This window comes from Sapajus apella, unplaced genomic scaffold (assembly GCF_009761245.1).
Source record: "Sapajus apella isolate SASKATOON/1434 unplaced genomic scaffold, GSC_monkey_1.0 scaffold36, whole genome shotgun sequence".
Lineage (NCBI taxonomy): Eukaryota > Metazoa > Chordata > Mammalia > Primates > Cebidae > Sapajus > Sapajus apella.
The window spans coordinates 21,117,987-21,137,007 of record NW_022436976.1 but is presented as its reverse complement, the minus strand read 5'-3'; the positions used below and the strand labels follow the sequence as shown (position 1 = coordinate 21,137,007).

General features: G+C 35.7%; 1 protein-coding gene across 4 annotated transcripts in view; it reads left to right on the top strand.

Annotated features, from left to right (window-relative positions):
• RAVER2 (ribonucleoprotein, PTB binding 2) overlaps positions 1 to 19,021 on the top strand; it is a 116,038-nt gene that overhangs the window by 52,650 nt on the left and 44,367 nt on the right. The window lies entirely within an intron of this gene.

Genomic DNA, 19,021 nt, shown 5'->3' with positions numbered 1-19,021 from the left:
ACATTACCCACCCATTAATCACTTAGTAGCTGTCTTGGTTATTACATCACCTGTCATGGTATTGTGCTCAAGTAGCCCTTATTTTCCTTAATAATGACTCCAAAGCACAAGAGTAGTGGTGCTGGCAGTTTGGATATGCCAAAGAGAAGCTACAAAGTGCTTCCTTTGAGTGACAGGGTTAAAACGTTTCCAACTTAATAAGGAAAAACAAAATGTGTGCTGAAGTTGCTGAGATCTACAGTAAGAATGAATCTTCTATCCATGAAATTGTGAAGAAGGAAAAATAAATTTGAACATAGTATATATAAGATTTGTCACTATTTCAGGCGTCCACTGAGGGTCTTGGAGCATATCCCTTACTGATAAGAAGGAACTACTATATTCAACATTTAAGTTCAGAGTAAATATGTGTAGAGACAATATATTAAATATATTCATTATATTTCAGTCCCAGCTGGTCTAACACCAGCTCACCTACTGCAATTCAATTCTAGCAATAACTACCTGGAGTTAGCACAGACCCTACACGTTAAGGGCTCAATCTTCCATATTACTGTCTGCACTTTAGACCTAGCCACAAGTTCAGGGAATTCTCCAGGTCATGTGTACCTCTGACCAACTAACTACAAATTTGGGAGTTCCCACAGTGCCCTCAGGTTCAATAATTCAATAGAATGACTCACAGAACTTACGCAAACACTATACTTGTGAGTACCATTTTATTATAAAGGACACAGGCAAAGGAAGAGACCTTTAGGGAAAGATCTTGGAGGGTCTGGAATACAGAGCTTCTGTGTCCTTTACCCATCAAATGAGGCCATGTCACCCTCCCAACAATGTTTTTCAACCAGGGACCTCTACTCTGGAGGTTAGAAGGTCAGAGTGATACCACATGGTGCAAAGCCTGTTTTTTCAACCAGGGATCTCTACTGAACTTTGGTGTCCAGAGTTTTTACTGGGGTTTCAGTATGTTGATGTGTTTGATGGGCCCCATGATTGAACTCAAATCTCTAGTTTGCTTCCATACCTTGGAGGTTAGAAGGTCAGACTGACAGCACATGGTGCAAAGCCTGACCTCTCCTTATAGAGTTGGTCTTTTGGCACAGCCAGCCCTCATCCTGAATCTATCTATGGGTCCACCATGAGTTACCTCAATAACATATCAAAGACACTTCTGTAAGTCAGGAAGCTCCAAGGATTTAGAGTCTCCCTCTCAGGAACCAGGGATAAAGGCCAGTTACATTCTTTATTATACAACAGTATTCATAATAAGCACTTCATATAAATTATTTGTGTGTAAGAAGCAGCTTTGGTAGTTTTCTGGCTCAGGCTATTGCGCAATCAGATATCTCTTTTACAATTTTAATGGTATAGAGATATTCTTTTTTTGTCTTGACAACGTGAAGGATTAGAAGCTCATTATTTCCCAAGGAAGTATTTTCCCTGGTTTGACAGTTTTAATTACTAGAAAGTTTTTATATTACTAATGTAAGTAATTTTTAGCTACTTATTCTGGTTCTGCCTTTGAAGAAATACAGGATAAATGTAATCCTTTTTGCATAAGAAAAGCCTCCTAATATTTGAAGACAACTACCATAAAATGTCAGTCATTTTTTATTTTCTCTGTCTTCTTTTCTCCAGACCAGTTTTTTTTTTTATACAATACAACCTTATCGGTAAAATAAATTTTGAGCAGAGCCCCAATATACACCATATATGTAAAAGATGTCAATTAAATAGATGAACCATTGTCAAACCATATATTTAGAAATGATCAAACCTAATGTTTTCCTTTTTAAAGATGAAAGTAAACATAAATAAAGATGGTGTTTTTTTCTGCATCTCTCTTTTTATACATCTTATATCTCTTTGCAGATTACAGCTCTATATTTGACTTTCCATAACATGTCACAGGATATGTGTTTTAAATCCCCCAAAAGTTGTTCTCTCATGGATATAGTCTAGATCTTCCTGGTTATCCCAAAGTATGATGTGCACAGACACAAACATAATCTGTAGATTGGTTTTGGTTAGCACAGAATGCACTGGGATTTCTTTCCTATTATCATTATATTTCTATTAACACAGTCTCTGTATATTGGTTTTGGTTGGCACAGAATGCACTGGGATTTCTTTTCTATTATCATTATATTTCTATTAACACAGTCCAAGATTGTATTAGTGTCTAAAGAAGTATACCACATTCTCAGGTCTTTTAGAAAGTATTGTCTGCCTCTTTGGACCCTGGGCTATCTTTACTAATTCTTCTCAAGTATTATTTTTGTCTCTTCTTTTCATCTAAGACTAAATATTCTCCACTGTGCTGTTCTATTCAGATTAATGCATGGCCATATGGCAGTAGGCTTCTTTATGCTTAGTGCTTTCTCAATTTTAAGTAAGATGTTTGAATATTACACTGATGCAGAAGGTATTTCACCAAACATAGCTTTTTCTTGCGTGGAGTGGAAAGGGAAGAGGAATAAATCACTGCTTCACTTGAGCACATCCATAGCTGGAAAATATGTGGAAAGCTTTCTGATGTTGAGGAAAAAAAAGACAGCTTATTGTTAATAAATTCCATTTATTTTTCTTTTACTCTGTCCTTTACTGTATCTTAACTGTAGCCTTGCTGTATCCTGAACTCCTCACAGAGGCCTTCTCTGAGCAAACTAAATTAATGATAAAGAACAGTAATTCCTGGCCAGGCACAGTAGCTTACACGTGTAATCCCAGCACTTTGGGACAGTGAGGTGGGCAGATTACCTGAGATCAGGAGTTCAAGACCAGCCTGGCCAATGTGGTGAAACCCCATCTCTACTAAAAATACAAAAATTAGCCAGGCATGGTGGCATGCACCTGTAGTCCGAGCTACTCAGAAGGCTAAGGCAGGAGAATGGCTTGAACCCCAGAGGCAGAGGTTGCAGTGAGCCAATATTATGCCACTGCACTCCAGCCTGGGCAACAGTGAGACTCCATCTCAAAAAAAAAAAAAAAAAAAAAAAAATTCCTTGCCCTGCATCTTTATCATTGTATCATTTTAAAAACAACTGACATATATTATATATATACTTGGTTATTGTCTTTTTGTCCCACTAAAATGGAAGCTCAACTGCTATTAGATTAATTTCCCTCCCAGGTCCAATTTTGATTATGTTATTTTGACCAAGCTGATCTTTTATCTTCAATATAGACCTTTTAACTACCTTCAAAAATACAATAAATATAATTATTCTAGACTTCTTTCTTTGTGTTACTAATTTAACTATTATGTAATCACTTGATAGCATAAACTTTATTTTTGAACAGCTTTATTGAGGTGTAGTTGATGTATATTAAGCTGTAGATATTTGAAGTGTAGGAATTGATATGTTTTGATGTTATATATATACCCATGAAATCATCAGCACAATCAGATAATAAACATATAAATTACCCCCCAAAGCTTCTTTTCGTCCGTTTGTAATCCATCCCCTATCCTGTCCCCAGGAAACCAATGATCTGCTTTCTGTGTCACTACAGTTTGTATTTTCTAGAAATTGGTATAAAAGGAATCACACAGTTTGTACTGTTTGACTTCATTCCCTTAGCTTACTGTTTTGGGATTGATCCATATTGTTACATGGATTAGTAGTAGTTTTCCTTTTTATCACCAAGTAATATTTCATTCTATAATTTGTTGCTTTCATTGATTTGTTGATGGACATCTGAGTTATTTCCAGTTTGAGGCCATTAGAAATAACATCTCTATAGACATTTGTGTACTAGTCTTTATGCTTTGATTTCTTATGCTTTTATTCCTATGCTTTTTTATTCTCTTTGATAAATAACTATCTGTGGAATGGCTGGGTCATATGTTTAAGTGGTAAGAAACTGCCCAGCTGTTTTCCAATGTGGTTGAGCCATTTTACATACCAACAGTTTCTAGGGCTCCAGTTTGCTCAGTATCCCTGCCACTACTTGATCTATTGGTCTTTTTAATTTTAGCCTTTCTATTGGGTGTACAGTGCTTTCTTACTGTGGTGGTAATTTGAATATTTCTTTTGACTAATGATTTTGAATGTATTTTAAAAAATCTTTATTGATATGAAAAGATGTTTAATGTTTACTATTAACTTTTTCAAAGAAGTTAAAAATCTCATTAAAACTGGTTTAAAATCCACTCTTATCCCATGCTTGTATTATAGAGAATATATGTCTTTTTTTCTTAAGTTGAGAAATTTCTGGAAAAACACTTATGAAAATGCTATTTGTTTTCTGTGGATAGAGTAAAATCAGATAAGTGAAATAAACTATTTGTGTTTTCTATATTTTCTATGGTGTCTGTTCCTGAATAGATGTTTCAAGGCTTTCATTATGTTCTTAGATGGAAGTAAAAGAAAACTCTTTCTTAGACAACTTAAAATATATCCCAATTCCAATTTCCAGGTCTGTCTTAAGTGCAGTTGTATGAAATACTGCTCAGTGATGCCAAATTTCTTGTTAATGAATAATTCCAGTTTCGTTTTTCACCTCCCTTCATTCCATTTGAGAAGGGGAGTGGAAAGGAGTATTGTATCAGACCCCCACATTTTAGACATATGGTCTTATAGAACTTCTTAGGGATCTACTTTAATAAAAATATAATTTGCTAGTTTCATCAGATGATTTCACATAGTTAATGAGCATTCTCTCCTATGCTATACCTTCTCTGTTCTACTAATATAGCTATGGTCAATTTTTCTATCATCTAGAAGAATTGAATCTGTGGATAACTCCTAGTATTTTTCTAGAAGTAAAAATTTAACTGTTGTAGAAAATTCAAATATATATGATTCCTTTATATAAGCTATAAACACATATGATGAATCCATTGATTCATAAGACCTGTTTTCATTAATGTTAATGCCATCTTGATCATAACATTTAATTAAAATCTGCCATATGTTAGTTAAGCAAGCTGGCTACTGTGCTCAATAAATATATATACCTTTAGAAACATTAAGTCACATGCTATCACCAAACCACATAAGTAGTATTCTTTGAAAATTAAACTCATTGCTTTTGTTCTAAGATCTATTGTTCAAAAAAAAATCCAGAAAACACACACACACACACACACACAATTTTATGATTTAAAAATCCCAATCTTTACTTTGTTTTCTAGAAGAGCCACATGTGACCAGTGCCAATTTAAGAATTATTGGTTTTTTATCATTATTATTATACTTTAAGTTCTGGGGTACATGTGCAGAACATGCAGGTTTGTTACATAGGTATACATGTGCCATGGTGGTTTGCTGCATCCATTACCCTGTCATCTACATTAAGTATTTATCCTAATGCTATTCCTCCCCTAGCCCCCAGCCCCCTGCTATCCCTTCTTTAGCCCTCACCCCCTGACAGGCCCTCGTGTATGATGTTCCCCTTCCTGTGTTCATGTGTTCTCATTGTTCAACACCCACTTATGTGTGAGAACATGAGTGTTTGTTTTTCCGTTCTTATGTCACTTTGCTGAGAATGATGGCTTCCAGCTTCATCCATGTCCCTGCAAAGGACGTGAACTCATCCTTTTTTATGGCTGCATACTCCTCCATGGTGTATATGTGCCACATTATCCAGCCTATTGGTGAGCTTTTGGGTTGGTTCCAAGTCTTTGCTATTGTGAACAGTGCCTCAGGGAACATATGTGTGCATGTGTCTTTATCATAGAACGATTTATAATCCTTTGGGTATATACCCTGTAATGGGATTGCTGGGTCAAATGTTATTTCTAGTTCTAGATCCTTGAGGAATCGCCACACTGTCTTCTACAATGGTCGAACTAATTTACATTGAACTAATTTATACTCCCACCAACAGTGTAAGTGTTCCTATTTCTCCACATATTCTCCAGCATCTGTTGTCTTCTGTTTAATGATTGCCATTCTAACTGGCGTGAGATGGTATCTCAATGTGGTTTTGATTTGCATTTCTCTAATGACTAGTGATGATGAGCTTTTTTTCATATATTTGTTGGCTGCATTAATGTCTTCTTTTGAGAAGTGTCTGTTCATATTCTTTGCCCACTTTTTGATTTTTTTTTCTTGTAAATTTGTTTAAGTTGTTTGTAGATTCTGGATATTAGCCCTTTGTCAGATGGGTAGATTGCAAATATTTTTTCCCATTCTGTTGGTTGCCAGTTCACTCTAATGATAGTTTCTTTTGCTGTCCAGAAGCTCTTTAGTTTAATTAGACCCCATTTGTCTATTTTGGCTTTGGTCGCCATTGCTTTTGGTGTTGTAGTCATGAAGTCCTTGCCCATGCCTGTGTCCTCAATGGTATTGCCTAGGTTTTCTTCTAGATTTTTTTTGGTGTTAGGTCTTATGTTTAAATCTTTAATCCATCTTGAGTTAACTTTTATATAAGGTATAAGGAAGGGATTTAGTTTCAGCTTTCTGCCTATGACTAGCCAGTGTTTCCAACACCATTTATTAAATATGGAATTCTTTCCCCATTGCTTGTTTTTGTCAGGTTTGTCAAAGATCAGATAGTTGTAGGTGTGTGGCATTGCTTCTGAGGCCTCTGTTCTGTTCCATGGGTCTTTATCTCTGTTTTGGTACCAGTACCATACTGTTTTGATTACTGTAGCCTTGTAGTATAGTTTAAAGTCAGGTAGCATGATGCATGATGCCTCCAGCTTTTTTTTTTTTTTTTTTGCTCCTTAGGATTTTTTTGGCTATGCGGGCTCTTTTTTGGGTCCAAATGAAATTTAAGGTTTTTTTCCACCCCAGTTCTGTGAAGAAAGTCAATAGTAGCTTGATCAATATAGCATTGAATCTATACATTACTTTGGGCAGTGTGGCCATTTTCACGATATTGATTCTTCCTAACCATGAGCATGGAATGTTTTTCCATCTGTTTATGTCCTCTCTTTTTTCCTTGAGTAGTGGTAGTTCTCCTTGAAGAAGTCCTTCACATCCCTTGTTAGTTGTATTCCCAGGTATTTTATTCTCTTTGTAGCAATTGTGAGTGGGAGTTCACTCATGATTTGGCTCTCTATTTGTCTGTTATTGGTGTATAGGAATGCTTGTGATTTTTGCACATTGATTTTGTATCCTGAGACTTTGCTGAAGTTGCTTAACGGCTGAAGGAGATTTTGGGCTGAGATGATGGGGTCTTCTAACTATACAGTCATGTGGTCTGCTAACAGAGACAATTTGACTTCTTCTTTTCCTAATTGAATACGCTTCATTTTTTGTTCTTGCCTGATTGCCCTGGCCAGAACTTCCAGTACTATGTTGAATAGGAGTGATGAGAGACAGCATCCTTGTCCTGTGTCAGTTTTCAAAGGGCATGTTCCAGTTTTTGCCAGTTCAGTATGATATTTGCTGTGGGTTTATCATAAACATCTCTTAGTATTTTGAGGTATGTTCCATCAATACCTAGTTTTTTGAGAGTTTTTAGCATAAAGTCCTGTTGAATTTTGTTGACCACCTTCTCTGCATCTGTTAAGATAATCATGTGGTCTTTGTCTTTGGTTCTGTTTATGTGAGGGATTATGTTTATTGATTTGCTTATGTTGAACCAGTGTGGCATCCCAGGGATGAAGCCAACTTGATTGTGATGGATAAGCTTTTGATGTGCTGTTGGTTTCAGTTTGTCAGTATTTTATTGAGGATTTTTGAATCAATGTTCATCAGGAATATTGGCCTGAAATTTTCTTTTTTAGTTGTATCTCTGCCAGGTTTTGGTATCAGGATGATTTTGATCTCATAGAATGAGTTAGGGAGGATTCCCTCATTTTCTATTGTTGGGAGTATTTTCAGAAGGAATGGTACCAGCTCCTCTTTGTATGTCTGTTTCAGAATTTGGCTGTGAACCATCTGGTCCTGGACTTTCTTTGGTTGGTAGACTATTAATTGCTGCCTCAATTGTTATGGGTCTATTCAGGGATTTGACTTCTTCCTGATTTAGTCGTGGGAGGCTGTAAGTGTCCAGAAATTTATCCATTTCTTCTAGATTTTCTGGTTTATTTGCGTAGAGTTGTTTATAGTATTCTCTGATGGTAGTTTGTACTTCTGTGAGATTAGTGGTGATATCCCGTTTATCATTTTTTATTGCATCTATTTGATTCTTCTCTCTTTTCTTCTTTATTAGTCTGGCTAGCAGTCTATCTATTTTGTTGATTCTTCTCAAAAAACCAGCTCCTGGATTCATTGATTTTTTTTTGAAGGATTTTTTGTGTCTCCTTCAGTTCCTGCTCTGATCTTAGTTATTTCTTGTCTTCTGCCAGCTTTTGAGTTTGTTTGATTTTGCTCCTCTAGTTCTTTTAATTGTGACATTAGGATGTTGATTTTAGATCTTTCCTAATTTCTCTTGTGGGCATTTAGTGCTATAAATTTCCCTCTACACACTACTTTAGATGTGTCCCAGAGATTCTGATACATTGTATCTTCATTCTCATTGGTTTTGAAGAACATCTTTATTTCTGCCTTCATTTTGTTATTTATTCAGTAGTCATTCAGGAGCAGATTGTTCAGTTTCCATGTAGTTGGGCAGTTTTGAGTGAGTTTCTTAATTCTGAGTTCTAATTTGGTTGCACTGTGGTCTGAGAGACTGTTCGTTATGATATCCATTCGTTTGCATTTGCTGAGGAGTGTTTTACTTCCAGTTATGGGGTCAGTTTTAGAGTGAGTGCGATGTGGTGCTGAGAAGAATATACATTCTGTTGATTTGGGATGGATAGTTCTATAGATGTGTATTAGGTCTGCTTGGTCCAGATCTGAGTTCTGAGTCCTGGATATCCAGATGCCTCAGTTGGAAATGTGGCGATCACCCACCTCTGCATTGCTCTTGCTGGGAGCTGCGCACCAGAGCTGTTCCTATTCAGCCATCTTTCCAGCCATCCCTTTGAGCATCTTTTATTGTGCTTATTTGTCATCTTTTATCTTCTTTGGTGATAAGACTTTTCAGATATTTTGTATGTGTTAAAACTGAGTTGTTTGTCTTATTAAGTTGTAAGAGTTCTTTCTTTATTCCAGATACAAGTACTTTGCTGAATATATGGTTTGCAAATATTTTTTATAGTGTCTTTTAAAGAACAAAATTTTTTATTTTGACAAAATCCAATTTGTTTTTTTCTTTATAATTTGTACTTCCTGTGTTGTATTTGAGAAATCTTTGCCAAATTCAGGTTTTCTAAGATTTTCCAGGAGAAAGTTTTGTAATTTTATCCCTATATTTATATCTGTGATCTATTTTGAGTTAAGTTTTGTTTATGGTGTGAGATAAGAGTCCAGGTGTTATTTTTACGTATGGTATACATGAGTCTGTAACTAAACTCTGTTCATCGATCTAAATGTCTATCTTTGTAACAGTATTGTCTTTATATCAATACTGTCTCTATACCAAAATATCTGTGTAATAAATCCTGAAATCAGTTAGGGTAAATCCTTCAACTTTATTCTTCTGTTTCAAAGTTGTTTTGGCTGTTCCAGGTTCTTTGTATTGGCTTATAAATTCTAGAATCAGAGTGCCAATTTCTATGAAAAATGTCTGCTGGGATTTTGATTGAGATTGTGTCGATTTATATGCTAATTTAGGTAGAATTGACAACAATTCTGAGGCTTCTGATCCCTAAGTGTGGTATATCCTTAAGTATATCTTTTCAGTTGTTTTCAGGTCATCTTTAATTTCTCCCAGTAATGTTTTATAGTTTTCAGAATACAAATCTTATACATCTTTGGTCACATTTATTCGCAGTATTTCATATTTTTTGATGTTATTTTAAATGGTACCGTTCTCTTAGTTTCAATACCCTATTGCTTGTTGTTAGCATATAGTAGTATAATTGATTAAATATATATTTATCTTATATCCTGCAGTCTTGCTAAACTCACTTATTTTTCTAGTAGGTTTTTGTCAGAATTTTCTATGTAGATGATTATGTTATCTACAAATAAACACAATTTTTCTTCTTCCTTTCCAACATGTATTGCTTTTACTTTTTTCCTTGCTTTTTTGCATTAGATAGAAATTCCAATGTAATTGTGCATGGAACTGGTGAGAGCAGACATCCTTGTCTCGTTTCTGATCTGATAGAGAAAGCATTCATTCTTTGATTATTAAGTATTATCTTAGCTAGAAATTTTTTTCACAGATTTCTTTTATTAAGCTGGGCGATTTACCATCTGTTTCTGATTGCCAAGTTTTAGCATGATGATAGCTGGAATTTGTTGAATGCTTTTCTCCATTTATTGAGATGATCATATGTTTTTTTGATCTGTTAACATAATACATTACATTGATGATTTTTGAATGTTATACCAACCCTTTATTCCTAGGGTAAACCTCACTTAGTCATGGTATATTATAATCTTTTTTATATATTGTTGAATTTGATTTGATAAAATTTAGTTTGAAATTTTTGCATCTATGTTTATGAGGTATATTGGTCTGTAGTTTTCTTCTCTTGTAATATATTTTCTGGCTTTGTTGTGCTACCTTCATAATGATTTGGAAAATATTCCCTCTCTTCAGTCATCAGGACAGTTTGTGTTCAGTACTATTATTTCTTCCTCATATGTCTGATAGAATTCACTAGGGAAATCAGCTGTGTTGAATTTTTTAAGGAAAATTTATAACTACAAATTTAATTTCTTTAGTATATGAGTTATTTCAGGATGTCATTCTTAAGTGATCTTTGGTAGTTTGTATCTTTCAAGGAAATTGTCTATTTTGTGTAAGTTATCAAATTTATTGGCATACCATTATTAATAGTATTCTCTTATTCTTTCATCTCTGCAGGATCTATAGTGATGGGCTCTCTCACATTCCTGATACTTTTGTCTTCTCTCCTTTTTTCCTGATAAGTCTGGCAAAAGGTTTATTGGTATTATTGAGTTTTCCAAAGAGCTAGCTTTTGGTTTCATTGAGTTTTTCTGATTGTTGTCTGTTTTTTTATTTCATTGCTTTCTACTTTAATTATTTCTTTCTGCTTACTTCGAGCATATTTTGTTCTTCCTTTTCTGGTTTCTTAAAATTAGATTATTCACCTGGGACCTTTCTTCTTTTAATGTGTTTAGTATTACAAATTTCCTTCTAAGCACTGTTTCTCACAAATTTCGATTTGTTACATTGTTTTCATTCATTTCAAAATACTTTTTTGTTTTCATTTTGATTTATTTGGTCCATTGGTTATTTGTGTTACTTAAGTTACAAAGTTTGGAGATTTTCTAGATTTTTTTTTATTAATGATACCTTATTTAATTCACTTGTCAGAGAGGATACTTTGTACCGTATAAATTTATAAATTATAATTTAGACTTGTTTCATGGTTCAGAATATGGGCTATACTGGCAAATATTTCATGGACACTTGAAAATAATGTGTATTCTGTGCTTACTGGGTGTGGAGTGTTCTATACATGTCAGTTAGCTCAACATGGTTGATAGTGTTCATGTTTCTATATCCTTACTGATTTTGTCCACTTATTCAATCAGTTACTGAGGAGAGGGATGGGATATAATGGGAGTCCTAGCCATAAGCTAAGGGTAAGAGCAAGTAGGCGTGATGCTATGGACATTTTCAGACTTTTTATTTTTATTTTTGTTATAAACTGGGAGATAGTGTGTTCAGTTAAAGCTGTGAAACAAAATATATTTCAGTGTTTTACAATAAAATACAATGATGATCTGAAAAAGAGAAGAAGAGTTGTTGACATTTTTAATCATAATTTTGGGTTCTTCTACTTTTCCTTTTGTTTCTTCGTATTTTGCTTCATATATTTTGAAGCTTTGTTATTTGGTACACAAACATTTAAGACTGTTGCATCCTCTTGATTAATTGGCCTATATATTATTACAAAATGGTTATCTTTGTCCCTGGTAGTATCCTATGCTCTGGATTTTTTTTGATATTAAAGTAGCCACCAGCTTTTAAAAATTAATATTAGCATATCTATCTATATCTATATGTGTATATGTTTAATAAAATGTATTTTAAGTTGCCAAGTATGTTTGCATTTTCTATTATCTTGGAAAATCCTTTTCTGATATTTGCAGTGTTACTACTGGCTACTCCATCAATAATGTGTGACTTTAAAGTAATGTAGTTTTAAAAATGTTTTTATATCTGTTATTTGTGGTTTCCATAATAGTTTTTTGAGAGGAGAGACTTCTATTAATCTTTCATTAATTAATTCACATGTATTTTCCAGGAGATCATTAATTTAACAAGAAGGGATGTGTCTTAAAAACTCCATTTTTTGTACTTCAACTCCAGAATTTGAAAAAAATTACCTCCTCCACTCAAGTTATTTTAGTTAAAAAAGTTTTAATTGACATGTAATAATTATACATATTTATGAGGTACAGATTGATAGTCCAATACATGTACATAATCTGTAATAATCAAATGAAGGTAATTAGCATATTAACCACCTCAAACATTCATCATATTCTTGTGTTGGGAGCATTTAAAGTCCTCTCTTCTAGCTGTTTGAAATGATACAATAAATTTTTGTTAACTTAGTCACCCTGCAGTACTATAGAACATGAAAACTTAGTTCTCCTATCTAGCTGTAATTTTGCATCCCTTAACCAACCTCTCCCTATCATCCCCTTCTCTCTTCTTTCCCAGACTCTAATAGCCATGATTGTACCTTCAACATCTATGAACTCAACATTTTTAGCTCCTGTATATGAGGGAGAACATGCAGTATTTATTTTTATGTTCCTGACTTGTTTCACTTAATATAATGCCCTCCATTATATTAATAGCCATAAAAAATGATGAGTTCGTGTCCTTTGTAGGGACATGGATGAACCTGGAAACCATCATTCTCAGCAAACTGACACAAGAACCAAAAATCAAACGCCACATATTCTCACTCATAGGTGGGTGTTGAACAATGAGAACACATGGACACAGCGAGAGGAGCATCACACACTGGGGTCTGTCGGGGGATCTAGGGTAGGGACAGCGGGGAGTGGGGAGTTGGGGAGGAATAACATGGGGAGAAATGCCAGATATAGGTGATGGGGAGGAAGGCATCAAATCACACTGCCATGTGTGTAACTATGCAACAATCTTGCATGTTCTTCACATGTACCCCAAAACCTAAAATGCAATAATAAAAAAAAAGAAAAAAGTGAGGTGAGTGAGACTACTGAATAAAAATTCTTAACAACAAAAAAAATTTTAATACTATTCTTTGTCCACTTGAGCTGCTATAAGATAATACCAACCAAGGCTGGAGTGCAGTGGCATGATCTCAGCTCACCACAACCTTCATTTCCTGGGTTCAAGCAATCCTCCTGCCTCAGCCTCCCAAGTAGCTGGAATTGCAGGTGCATGCCACCACTCCTGGCTAATTTTGTACTTTTAGTAGTGATGGGTTTTTCCATGTTGGCCAGGCTAGTCTGGAACTCCTGACCTCAGGTGATCCACTCTTCTCTGCCTTTCATGATGCTAGGCTGACATTGACATTTCCATGGGCTGCCCTACTCACTTCTCTTTTCCTTACTAGGCCCTGGACCCAGGCTTTCTACAATCCAGGTCCAGCTAATCTTTCCAGCCCCATTCCCCACCTTCTCCCTTCTCCATGTCCACTGTCTTCCCTGCACCTGTGCAAAGCCCCACCAACTTGTCCCTGTCCTGGCAACAGAAGAAAAAAATAGTAAGATAATACCACCAGGCTAATTTTGTATTTTTAGAAGAGGCAGCGTCTGGGTGTGGTGGCACATGCCTGTAATCCCAGCTTCTCAGGAGGCTGAGGCAAGAGAATTGCTTGAACTCGGGAGGTGGAGGCTGTGGTGAGCCAAGATCACACCACTGCACTCCAGCCTGGGCAATAAGAATAAAACTCCCTCTCAAAAAACAAAACAAAACAAAAAACAAAGATAATATACCCTAATTTGTTCCTGAGTTGATTTATATGGAATTACGCTGTTCCTTTTACTGTCCTTATAAACAACAAAAAGTTATTTCCCAGAGTTTGGAGACTGGCAAGTTCAAAATCAAGGTCCGAACAGATTTGGTGCCTGAGTAGTACCAATTTCCTGGTTCACAGATAACTTCTCACTGTGTCCTCACATTATAGAAGAGGCAAGGTTGCTCTCTAGGAACCATTTTATAAGGGTACTATTTCCATTTTCAAGGGCTATGCCCACATGACCTAATTACTTCCCAAAAACCGCACTTCAAAATATCAAAACATTGGGAATTGGTTTTCCCCTAATTTTAGAAGAAAAGGAGTCATAAGGGTTTTGACTAAGGTGGTATCATTGATGTTATAGAGCAGACATGGCTAAGCCATTTGCAACTTTTGTTGATTTCTGACTTGCAAAGTGACTTTGTACACATCATCTCTTTGTATCCCCCCAATAAACCTTAGAGGCTAAGATTTTTTACTTCCTCATAAAAATGAAACACAAAGGAGTCACTTAACTTTCCCAAGACCATGAAGCTAGATTGTAATTATGCAGTTTATAGTCGTAGTCTAATAATGCCCATTATGTGGAATGTTTGTGTAAAAATAGTTTCAGATCCTTGTCTCCCTATTTAAAAAGCCAGCTAAAACCTACCAAAAATATGATGGCAACAAGAGTGACCTCTGGCCGTCCTCACTGCTACACTCCCAGCAGCACCATACAGTTTACAAATGCCATGGCAACATGCGAAAGTTACCCTATATGGTCTAAAAAGGGGAGGAGCCCTCAGTTCTGGAAATTGCCCACCCTTTTAGGAAAATTCATGAATAATCCACCCCTTGTTTAGCATATAGTCAAGATAATCAGAAAATAACAATAAAAATGGGCAACCAGTGGCCCACGTCACTGCTCTGCCTATGAAGCAACCATTCTTTATTCCTTTTCTTTCTTAATAAACTTGCTCTAACTTTAAAAAAAACGAAAGAAGGGAAAATGTTCTTGGAATAGATAATATAGACACACAAAAAGGACCATGAGATAGAAAATATAAGAAGAAATTTCATCTAATTATTGTAAAATAACTGGAATAATCATAATATACAAAATTAGGCCAGGCATGGCGGCTCACACCTGTAATCCCAGCACTCTGGAAGGCTGAGGTGGGCAGATTGCTTGAGGTCAGGAGTTAGAGACCAGCCTGGTCAACATGTTGAAACCCTGTCTCTTCCAAACATACAAAAATTAGCTAGCCATGGTAGTACATGCCTGTAATCCCAGCTACTTGGGAGGCAGAGAAAGGAGAACTGCTTGAAGCTGGGAGGCAGAGGTTGCAGTGAGTTGAGATTGCACCACTGCACACCAGCCTGGCTGACAGTGGGAGACTCCCATCTCAAAATAATAATATACAAAATTATACACACACATACACATACACACACACACACACACACACACACGCACTCTCTCTTAGTGTCCAAAAAGGTCCTGGTAACATCTTCTTGCAATATATATGTAAGCAAAATAAAAAACATTGTACTATGAAAGATTAAATAAATAAATAAATGAAACAAATCCTCATTACAATTAAATTATTTACTATCTATCTAAGTCTACATTGGCACCACCTCAGAAGACAAGAATGGTACAAATTCTTGGTTTCAGGAGTAGAATTGTATCAGTGAGACAACATAGGAAACTATTCAATTGAACAGTTTTCAATATTCTCTCTAGCAAAGGAGGCAGTGCCCAGAGTATGCGGGACTGGAGGGAATGTTTAATTCTAGCATAATTTTAGGAGAGTTACAATAATGTGAGGATATATGGAAGAGGACTCATTTAGAATTCTATTATCTACTTCAAGGAGGAAAAAGTAATTTCTGAGTGGAAAAACTGGTACAGAGAAAGAACTCTTCTGCAAGCAACAGGGAATTAAGTGTAGAAAATTGGAGAAAATATTACTTGACTTAAATAATTTCAGTACAGCCTCTTCAATAAATTATGCTGGGAAAATGGAATGTTCATATGTAAAATAATGAAACTAGACCCTTATCTCTCACCATAAATAAAAATCAACTCAAAATCTATTAATTAAATGTGTGACCAAAAATTGTACAACTACTAGAAGAAAACATGGCGGAAACACTTTAGGACATTAATCTGGGCAAAGGCATTATAGGTCATACTTCACAAGCACAGGCAACAAAGTAAAAAATAGACAAATGAGATTTTACTAAACTAAAGAGCTTCTGCACAATGAGAAAAACAATCAATAGAGTGAACAAGTACAACTTGTAGAATGGGAGAAAACATTTGAAATTATTCATGTGACATGGGATTATTATCTCGAATACACACAGAACTCTAGCAATTCAATAGCAAAAAAAAAAAAAAAAAAGACAAATAATCCAATTTAAAAATAGGCAAAAAATTTGAACAGATATTTTTCAGAAGGCATATAAATGACGAATAAGTATACAAAAAATGCTCATCATCAGTAATCATCAGGGAAACGTAAGTCAAAACCATAATAAGATATCATCTCACCCCAATTAGAATGGCTAATTCTAATTATCAAAAATATAAACAAATAACACATGTTGGTGAGGATGTGGTTAAAAGGGAACATCCTCACACTGCTGAGGGAATGCAAATTAGTATAGCCATTATGGAAAACAGTATGATGGTTTCTCAAAAAAAAAAAATATATAGAATTACTATATAGATCCAGCAAACCACTAATGAATATTTATCCAAAGAAAAGGAAATCCCAGCTGGGTACAGTGGCTCACACCTGTAATCCCAGCACTTTGGGAGGCCGAGGTAAGTGGATCACTGGAGGTCAGGAATTCGAGACCAACCTGGCCAACTGTCTCTACTAAAAAAATACAAAAACAGCTGGGTATATTGGTGTACACCCATAATCCTAGAGATTCAGGAGGCTGAGACATGAGAATGGCTTCAACACAGGAGGCAAAGGTTGCAGTAAGCTGAGATCATGCCACTGCACTCCAGCCTGAGTGACAGGGTGAGACTCTATCTCAAAAAAACAAACAACAACAAAATGAAAAGGAAATCCATATCTTGAAGAGATATCTGCATCTTGATGTTTATTGTAGCACTATTTACAGTAGCCAAGATATAGGCTAAGTATCCATCAACAGATAAATGGATAAAGAAAATGTGGTTTTGATTTCCATTTCTCTAATGAGCAGTGATGATGAGCATTTTTTCATATGTTTGTTGGCCTCATATATGTCTTCTTTTGAAAAGTGTCTGTTCATATTTTTTTCCCACTTTTGAATGAGCTTGTTTGTTTTTTTTTCTTATAAATCTGTTTTAGTCCTTTTACATTCTGGATATTAGCCTTTTGTCAGATGCATAGGTTGTAAAATTTTTTCCCATTTTTTTGGTTACCGATTCACTCTAATCATTGTTTCTTTTGCTGTGCAGAAGATATGGAGTTTGATTAAGTCCCATTTGTCCATTTTGGCTTTTGTTGCCAATGCTTTTGGTGTTTTAGTCATGAAGTCCTTGCCTATGCCTATGTCCTGAATGGTTTTGCCTAGATTTTCTTCTAGGGTTTTTATGGTGTTAGGTCTTATGTTTAAGTCTTTAATCCATCTGGAGTTGATTTTAGTGTAAGGTGTCAGAAAGGGGTCCAGTTTCTGCTTTCTGCACATGGCCAGACAGTTTTCCCAACACCGTTTATTAAACAGGAAATCCTTTCCCCATTGCTTGTTTTTGTGACGTTTGTCAAAGATCGGATAGTTGTAGATGTGTGGTGTTGCCTCCAAGGCCTCTGTTCTGTTCCATTGGTCTATATCTCTGTTTTGGTACCAGTACCATGCTGTTTTGATTACTGTAGCCTTGTAGTGTAGTTTGAAGTCAGGTAGTGTGATACCTCCAGCTTTGTTCTTTTTGCTTAGAATTGACTTGGCTATGTGGACTCTTTTGGTTCCATATGAAGTTTAAGGTGTTTTTTTCCAGTTCTGTGCAGAAGGTCATTGGTAGCTTGATGGGGATGAGGTTGAATCTGTAAATTACTTTGGGCAGTATGGCCATTTTCACAATATTGATTCCTCCCAAGCATGAGCATGAAATGTTTTTCCATCTGTTTGTGTCCTCTCTTATTTCATTGAGCAGTGGTTTGTAGTTCTCCTTGAAGAGGTCCTTTACGTTTCTTGTTAGTTGTATTCCTAGGTATTTTATTCTCTTTATAAAAATTGTGAATGGCAGTTCGTTTTTGATTTGGCTCTCTTTAAGCCTGTTATTGGTGTACAGGAATGCTTGAGATTTTTGCACGTTGATTTTGTATCTGAGACTTTGCCGAAGTTGCTTATCAGTTTCAGGAGATTTTGGGCTGAGACGATGGGGTCTTCTAACGATACAATCATATCGTCTGCAAATAGAGACAGTTTGACTTCCTCCTCTCCTAATTGAATACCCTTTATTTTTTTTTCTTGCCTGATTGCTCTGGCTAGAACTTCCAACACTATATTGAATAGGAGTGGTGAGAGAGGGCATCCTTGGCTAGTGCCAGATTTTAAAGGGAATGCTTCCAGTTTTTGCCCATTCAGTATGATATTGCTGTGGGTTTGTCATAAATAGCTTTTATTATTTTGCAATACGTTCCATCAGTACCTAGTTGATTCAGAGTTTTTAGCATAAAGGGCTGTTGAATTTTGTCAAAGGCCTTCTCTGCATCTATTGAGATAATCACATAGTTTTTGTCTTTGGTTCTGTTTATGTGGTGAATTACGTTTATAGACTTGCATATATTGAACCAGGCTTGCATCCCCAGGATGAAGCCTACATGATCATGGTGGATAAGTTTTGATGTGCTGTTGCAATTGATTTGCCGGTATTTTATTGAAGATTTTTGCATCTGTGTTCCTCATGGATATTGGCCTGAAGTTTTCTTGTTGAGTCTCTGCTGGGTTTTGGTATCAGGATGATGTTGGTCTCATGAAATGATTTGGGAAGGATTTCCTCTTTTTGGATTGTCTAGAATAGTTTCATAAGGAATGGTACCAGCTCCTCTTTGTATGTCTGGTAGAATTTGGCTGTGAACACATCTGGACCTGGGCTTTTTTTGTTTGGTAGGCTATTAATTGCTGCCTCAACTTCAGACC